General features: G+C 35.7%; 1 long non-coding RNA gene across 2 annotated transcripts; it reads right to left on the bottom strand.

Annotated features, from left to right (window-relative positions):
* Positions 1–467: 467 nt before the first annotated feature.
* LOC113751833 lies at positions 468–3,236 on the bottom strand. Of its 2 annotated transcripts, none has more exons than XR_003464864.1 (3): positions 2,994–3,236; positions 1,306–1,383; positions 468–565 (listed from the first exon to the last, which is right to left on the bottom strand). It is a non-coding gene; the product is annotated as an uncharacterized LOC113751833 (long non-coding RNA). The 2 variants fall into 2 exon arrangements; XR_003464863.1 differs by having other exon boundaries at positions 2,990–3,236.
* Positions 3,237–8,780: the final 5,544 nt, after the last annotated feature.

Raw genomic sequence — 8,780 nt, forward strand, 5'->3', positions numbered from 1 at the left:
ACTTGGGACAAAATTTGTTTTCTCTGATTCAGTCCTGTAGTTCCCAAGGAACGTGTATATGTGACGCCCCCACTTCTCCCTAAGGCGCACCAAAGGGTATCCGCGGAACGCCTGCCTAGCTCTCGCCAGGGCTTAAGCAATTCCATTCAAGCTTATTACCGGACCACACGATACAAGTCAATAACTTAGATACAATAAATGCGCAAGCGTTCAAACTTAATAATAGTCATCCATTCTCCAAACCACACGTTAGTATACAAAATACAGTTCTCAGGGTCACATCACGGGGTACCTATCAGCTTACCACCCGCACGCGGGCATCCCCTACGGAGAGTTTCGCTTCGTGACTCTTCACGAACGAGAGGCTCGGGGCTTTTCCAGACGAAGGACTTAAAGTCCCAACTGTCGGCATATGGCTCTGATACCAACTGTGACAGTTCTCAAAAGTTACATTTCAATTTCCCAAAATACAACCCAAAAATCAAAGGCATAACCAAAAGTAATAGCAAACCCTAAAACAAAAGTACATCAGGAGGGCTTCTCCATTTTACCTCCGAGTTCAAACCTGTTAAGGAAAACAAATCTACAGGGTGAGCAAAAACGCTCGTGAGGCCAAGAACACGCATGCAGGCACATAGTTCAGATAACAAGCCCAAGTAACGATTCAAGTAATAGATTGTAAGTAATTAATAATGCCAACCAAAAATGTAACCAGAAACAATTCAAGGATATGGTAGCTCTCAGGAGCTAAGTTCCACTTGCTTTGCCAGTTCATTCGTATATCTTCCCATGATGACTCTCCGTCAACCGGGTTGATATTTCATATCCGTAGTTCACCACTTATTTCTCATCCGTCCACCATACACCGCACTACATTTATAAGGCGATACTATACGAGTATGCCAAGCGAGATCTCTCAATAGATCAAGCTTATCATTTGAGTCTCATGGCTCACCGAGGTTCCCGACCAAGCCCATGCCGGCTCGAGTTCCAAGGTCGGCCTATGAGTTTGGGCGTCCCCCATTTGTCATGTAAATATCGAGGAGATTCACTCCATCGACGTATGCAATCATAGCATACCATTTCATGTATTCAAGCATTTGATAGGTTTAAGCAGACATTTCAAGTCATGTAAACCAAGCAAATCATGTTAAGCATGAGTCATTCGTTTCGAATGAGAACGAGTGCGATCAAGTACACACTCGACTCCATTTTGTCAAAATCAGTTAAGCTAAGCATGAAATCAGGTGAATCAAGCATGAATCAAGACTTTAGGGTTCAAGTAGACATACACTTGACACTCACCAAGTTATGCAAGCAAGTAAATTGGAGGAAGAGTTCAAACTTCCACAGTAGGGTCCTCTTGGAGGTCCTCGTGCGTGCCTGAGCAAATAATAGTGAATTATCACCCATATCCCAAATATCGAGGAATAATTCGTTCACTAGTATTACTCTAGGAAATTCCGTGAAAATGAATCTCAATTACTCGTAAATCGAGGTTCGAGAGAGGTTTGATAACATTCAACAATATTTAAGTCTTTATCTAGGAAATCGGGGATAAAACGTTTAGATAATATCAAAAGAATAAAGAGTTCTTGAAAAACTCTATTTCCTTGAAAGTTGGAAAAATTTCAGTTTTGTTATGAATCTTTGAAAAATCGTAACTCACTCGGCATAAGTCAAGAATTGGAAAACTTTATACCGTTGAAAACCTCTTAGAAAGTACTGAAAGTTCCTAGAAGACACTTTTCCATGAATCGAAGTGGAAAGTGCTCAAAAATGAGCCTAAAGTTGCTGTTCCAAATCACCCAGGATTGAGCCGGGGTTGGTTTTTCGCTAACTTTGAAAATTCGGCAGAATTCACTCGTTGCAAACCAGCCCTTGAAATTTATAGATCAATTAGAGGTGCAAGTAAGGTTTAGGTCAGAACAAACGGATCAAGAATCGGAGTTTCGAGCACCAAGATATGGTAGCTCAAAGTTGGGAAAAATTCAAGACTGTTACAAAATTTCCAGATTTGGTTCCAACTTTGGACCTTTAGTTAAGTGCCGAAACGGACTTGGATTGACACCAAATTTTGCAGTATAATACTTCCATATGAAGGTTATCTCTCTATCAAATTTCACGGAAAAATACCCTCGGGAGGGGGGTCATTCAATCAACCAAAGTTTGGAAAAATCCTTAAGGCAATCTGTCCAAATCTAAGATTTTCAAAACGAGCAGTCGCCGTATTTTGATCATAACTCTCTCAATTTAACTCGGAATTGGGAATGGTTGATAGTGTTAGAAAATAAATTCATAGGGATACAACTTCACAGAAGAAATCGTTTCAAGTTTCAGCATGCAACTGGTTCAAAATCAAGGCTCAAGTTGCAGCATCATCAAATCATTTCGGCAGAACGGAGAAACAGGACAGCCGACTTCAGATGAATGGTGTGGCTCACACACATAAAACCAGGATGTGCATTATACACCGATAAAAACATGGAAACGTCTAGTTTCAAATGCCGCTAACGGCACCTGATTTCGACGTCGGAGTACGGAGTTATGGACGAAATACAACCACTGGTCTGGATTACGGCGAAACCGTTTTCCAGTTTACTAGTTTTTGAAATAAATTCGTTTGAGCAACCAAAACTCAATATTTTTCAACGAAATTTTGTACACAACTTCTACAACATGTAAACTACACAATCAAGCCATTAAATCCTCAATTTCTGCAATAAAATGACCGAACAGAGCAGGGGCAAAATGGTCAAGTTTGGCCCTTGCTCTCTACGTGAGTTTCCTGCAGTTTTTCTTCAACGAAACACTAACTTAAACACTAATCCGTCATCATAAACTTCATCAAGCACAGAATCAGCAACAACCCAAGAGTGGGAATTCATAGAGCCCACTTTTTCCAACAATACAAGCTACTAAAGTAAAGATTCCAACTCAAATGCGTAAATCAAACTCCATAAACAAGTTTAAGAAGTTAGATGGCTACCTACTTTGATGGCTGTTCAAATCAGAAAATTTCGGTCCCTATGAAGCCTGAAGACAGCCGTGAAACTCCTCCCTTTTCCAGCCTAAGTTGTTGTCCAAGTGAAAAGCTAAACGAATGTGAAGTTTGGTGAGAATCTATGGAAGTTTTGGTAGGAATTTGGTTGAGTTTTAGAAGAAAAGAAATGGTGACTTTGGTTGTTCCTTTGCTGCAGTCTAGCCGGCCATTGTAGCAGAGAAAAGGAAATGAATTTCGGCTCTGTAGCCTTTGCGTACAAAAGACGCTTGACGTCAAATCCTTTGATACGTCAAATCAATTTTAACTAGTACCCTACGCGCGCGTTTTGTATCCGATTTCTCTTACGTTTGTTGCACTAGTGCACTAAACCTCTAGGGCCCTTACATTCATATAAATATTATTCATTCTTAATTGTTCCAAAATAATGGTCCAAAGTCCCTCAATTAAGCGCGCACGTGAAAACACGTATTTCTAATTTAGGCGCAATAAAAATTAAAACCTTTGAGAAATTCTTATAACGATCGTACCACTAGCTATTACTTGTGTGTTTAAACCTAAAATTGTCTATTTTAGGACCATTGTATAGGTCTCAAATTTTGAGCTTATTGTACTCCCAATTGGCTAAAGTGTTTAGACACGTTTTTCACTTTTTCGCTAAATAAGCTTGTAAGAAAATATTTGTTTATTTATCTATATTTTTTTTTATTTATTTTTAAAATGAGACACTTTAGAAATATAACGAAACTATAAAACCATGTACTTAGGTCTAAAAAGGCTAAAAAATATTATTCAGAATAAATGGGCAATTAAATATACAATGAGCTCGAAATAGGAATTTAAAATAATAAATTTTGCGAGTCCTCACAGGAGTCTAGTATTAATTCCTCAATTAACCTTTCTTAATCTACTATTGATCATTTTTAATTCTCCAATATTAATACACTCTTGATTCAAGTATAGCCTCGAAAACGTGTACTTGTTATTTCGAACTAAACGAATTTTTGAAAAGTGAATTTTCCAACAAAAATGTTTTAAAATATAAAAGAGGCGTTGTTCCATATCAATGGATTTGTAAATGGTCGAAATGAATAATTCGGAGAAAATGAGTAAATAAATGCTTAAGTGAACTTGTAATATCCGATAAATAAGAAATTTTTTTTTTTTGGGTCCTCACAGTATATATGGCGACTACAATCCTGCAGTTTCTGCAGAGTTTGGAATTTTTAACTTTTAAAAATTAATCTCTTTTGTTTCGAACACAACGGTGAGAGAAAAAAAAAAAAAAGGAACTCTGGATATTGATGGAATCATGTGTAACGAAGTCCAATAATTTGCCATTTTGTGTCTCTATAATATTAGCATACATAGACATATTTTAAATAAAAGGCATTTCTTAAGAAGAGTTGATATCGAGGTGCTAAACCTTTGCGTCCACGTAAGATCTTGGCAATTTTCATGATTCTTAAAATTATGTAGCTTGAATATTTTTGCTACGTTTCACATATCTTGTTCCTAACGTGGCATTGTCAAGCAATGCACTTGATTGCATTTAACTTCGTTAAGAAAGCTAATAAAATTTACAAAATTTTCATCACACAAGCTACACTAGTCACTACTCTTATTTTTTAAACTGATTTCTATAAAAGAGAAGGAGGTTTAGCACCTCTTTGTAACAAAAACCTCAATTAGGGTCAGTGGTGGGGCCACATGCAAGCAAATGGGGTTAATTGACGCCACTTAATTTTGGAAAATTAGTTTTTAGGTTTAGGTAACTTAGAAAATTTTGAAGTTGCATCTTATATGACCCCACTAAATTTTATCAAATTCTCTTTTCTATCTATATTGACTACAAGCAATTGAAATTTCATAATTCTTATCATCACAATAATTTTGAATTTATTTCAAGTTATTTATGGAAGTTAGTTCAAGAATAAATTCATCCAAAGTTTACAAAAATAAGGGGTGGAATTGTTTGAGTGGAGTGAGAAAACCAATTTTTCAAACTTCAAAATTTCTAAAATCAAGAACTTTTTAAGTGGATGGTAAATTTTTTATTTATAATACGAAATTAAATTATTATGATTTTTATTTATAACACAGTAAATATAAATTTCTTAAAAGAAACTCGTAGAAGATCAAGTTGATGGTGATTCACAAATCATTTTTAAAAAAATCAAGAGATTCATTTAGTTACATTGAAAAAGATGTATTTAAAAAGTTGCCAATGAATTGATTTTGCAGCATTTAAAAAAAAATGAGTACTTGTATGGTACAATTTTAACTTGTATGTAAAGTTAATAGTTTTCTAAAATTTGACCCCATTTAATGTGAGGTCTTAGCTCTGCCCCTGATTAGGGTACAGTATTTTAGGCCTTGTTTGATAACCCAATTTAGCACTTAAAATTAAGGGATTCAGATCTTAATATATTCAGACCGTTTGATAACAAAAAATTAAACATCTAAATTAAGTAAGTAGCACTGAATTTTCTAGGCAAAACCTGCTCCCAAAATTAAGTGATAAACTATTAACTTATCATAAATGTGATATACATTCAAATGTATTAGATTTAATACTTAACAATTCAATAACTTAATGAATTCAGGTTTTAGATTTCATATTTTAAATTTCAGTTTTCAAACTTCAGTTTTATTAAACGCACCTTGTAGACACCAAATTTTGGTGTAATTTCATTTGCTGTTTATTTTTAATTTTTTCATTTTAGTTTTATTCGATTTTTATTTTTAGTTTTATTTTTATTTTTAAGTTGTTAGCATAGAATCTCTTGGAAAATGAATGAAAATGAGAAAGTGAAAAGAAAAGAGGAGAGAAAAGAAAAAAGAAAAAAAGAAAATTGCCCACAAAATATGTTTTATGTCTTCTAAATTCAATCTTTTGGCATTTTGTTTATTTTTGTTAAGTTATTTTGAAAAAAAAAGATGAAAAAAAAAAGAGAAAAACGATGAAAATGGGAAATGGAAAAGAAATGGAAATTGCATTCTATTGTTCTAGTTTATTTTTCATCAAATGTTAATTATTTTGTTTTGGTTATTTCTTTTTATTATTATCAATTTTGTTTGTTTCAAAAAATAAAAAAATAAAAAAATATCTCCAATTCTGCCGGATGACATCTCAGTCACCACTCACCATTTCCTTTCAAACACTCCACTACCCTTAAACCACGAATTCTCTCCACTAGCTCACCTCAACCACAACAATACTTTCTGCCTTGGTACCATCGACGAGCAGAAATCAGAGAGGAAAACAGGATGAACAAAACTGTGAGAAGGTAACGTTTGTAGGCTGAAGAGAGGCTACGGAGAGGGGGAGTGAATCGAGGGAGAAGAGGACGGCTGGAAAATCTGGAGTGAGCAAGAGAGAGGAAGAGCGTGAGAGATAGAAAGATAGCAAGGGTCTGGAAAAAGGGGGAAGAAATCAGAAAAAGGAAGGTGATGTGAGTGATTAGTGGCGTGAGTTTGAGAAGAAAGGAAAACAAGGTAATTTCAAACGAAGGAAGGAAGTTGGTGAAGAACTGGGCTGACCGAAGGAGAGAAATACGAAGCTGAGGAGGAAACCGGTGCTTCCATTGTTGTCTGCTATCCTCATTGAAAAGGCAAAGTTGTTTGCTGAATATTTGTCCAATCCGTTTTCATCTTTTGCTGATTCAGGTATACTATTACTTTTTTCTCTCGGTTCAAGAATGATATTTTAGTTTTGCCATGTAGAAAGGCCACAGTTTTCCAGCTGGGTGTCTTAAAGGCCATGCCTTTTATCTTTTTTATGCTTGCTTGGATCTTTTGGGTTCTTGATGGATGTTTACAAGTTTGGAATTGTCGGCTTTTGGCCGATTGAATTGAAATTTTAATTTACAGTTTGGTTTCTTGTTTATTGCTTAGCCCTGATACCTTGAACACACTTGAGACTAGCCAATCTTTTTGGTTGTTTCTTGCCTATGCTAGCAGTTGAAAACAGAATGTGGCAATAAGGATTTGTTTTCAGTTTTGGCATGCGTTCCTTTTCTTTTCTTTCGGACGTTTAAATTCATATGTTGAAGGTTCATCCCTGTGTTTCCCTTCGCTGTCGTTCTTGCCCATGACAACCCAGTCTGTCAAAAGGCTCTCATCATCTACTTGGTGAAATGAATTAGACAAGAGACGTTAGGATTGCGTGTTTGGGGGCGTTGGAATGTCTGAATTTTTCTTGCTAAAAATGAATTTCAGATTGTCATTCTTTTACATGAACACGTCCCTATACTTTTACATCAGCTTTTCCTGTGTGTGTTACATATGTTTTGCTGATTCAGTTACAGATTAGGATCTCGATTGAATTCTGTTGGACAAAGCTGTGAGTTTATGTTTGAAATCAGAATTGTCTTCCTTGAGCAAAGTTGTTTCGGACAACAGTTTTTGTTTCATCCTTTGTTGCAGCAGTGATCATTTTATTGTTGTTCATCTGGGTTGTATTTTCCGTATGAAGCAGCATTCTTGGACAAATTGAGAGTGAACATGTGCATTTGGGTGTTGCTAACAACACTCTCAAGGGAATTTCTGGTCTAATGAAGTAGACGTTAATCCTTGTATTACTTTGCTGCATTTTGTATTTGGATGAGTTGTTTAGATTCTCTTGTAGGTAATAGATGTTTGTGTTTGAATGAAGTGAACAACATGAGTCAAGAGTCTTACATTCATTATTGATTTGTGGCATTGATAGAATTTATTTAGGACCCAACTACATGAAACAAGCTGCAAAGTGCACTCAGGAAATTCTGCCGCAGCTTTGGTTTTTTCGGCCATGACCCATTTCTTTTCTTGTTGCTGTTTTCTTCTTCATAAATAGCTCATCAAGTGAGTTTTGTCACATAATGTGTTAGTTAATCTTGTTTCAAAAAAGGAAATTGGATGAGTGATTTGAGTTTGCAAGTATGGGTCTAAGAATATGTGAGCTATAGCTATAATCAAAAACGTTGCTGGAAATCTGATGAGATGAGGAATGTCGAACCTTTTGGCATAAAAATTTCCCAGCATTTGCATGTTTTTCCCTTTGTGTTTTGATTCGTTTGGAGGTTTAAGTTGTGTGTTGTGTTGCTTGACCAAAATTTGGATTTTTGTGTGATAGAATTTGTCCAAAGTTTGCATTAGTTTATGCCCAAATCTGGTTATGAATAAACGAAAATGCAGCAGATGTCTCTTTAGGTTGTAGAGGCTCATGTGTTCCTGCGTGTTTGGCATGAAAGTTTCCATGATTTTGCATCAGTTCTTCCCCTGTTTGAACTCCTTCCCATGTCTTTGCTTGTTGGGATATCAAAGTTTGGATCAAGAAAACTTTTGTTAAGGCATATGTTTGAATATAAATCTGGTCTTGGAAGGTGAAACTAAGAAAGGTTGCAGCAGTTTCGTTTTTTTTAAATGTCTACATTTTCTTTCCAGAATTTTTGCATGAGATTTTTTAAGTTTTCTGCCTGTTTGGATGATGATAAAGATGTGGTTGCTGTCTAGTTTAAAGCTGAGTTGAGTTTGGATTGGCAAACAAATGGGTTTTTGTGTTTTTTCTGGTATGTGGTTTGAAGCTGTCCAAACTTGCGGCAGAAATTTGCATAAGTGAAGAAGATTTCAGTTTTCTACGTAGCATGCATGAAATAATTCTTCAAAATTGCCTCTTAACCCCCTCAAGTGTCACCTTATGCAATTATGACCCACAAAATTGAGAAAACTAATCAATTGGGTCCCTGTGATTTTTGCAGCAATGCATTATGGCCCAATTTCATTCCATGATCTTGCA

Source organism: Coffea eugenioides, chromosome 1, assembly GCF_003713205.1.
Source record: "Coffea eugenioides isolate CCC68of chromosome 1, Ceug_1.0, whole genome shotgun sequence".
In the NCBI taxonomy this organism is placed as follows: domain Eukaryota; kingdom Viridiplantae; phylum Streptophyta; class Magnoliopsida; order Gentianales; family Rubiaceae; genus Coffea; species Coffea eugenioides.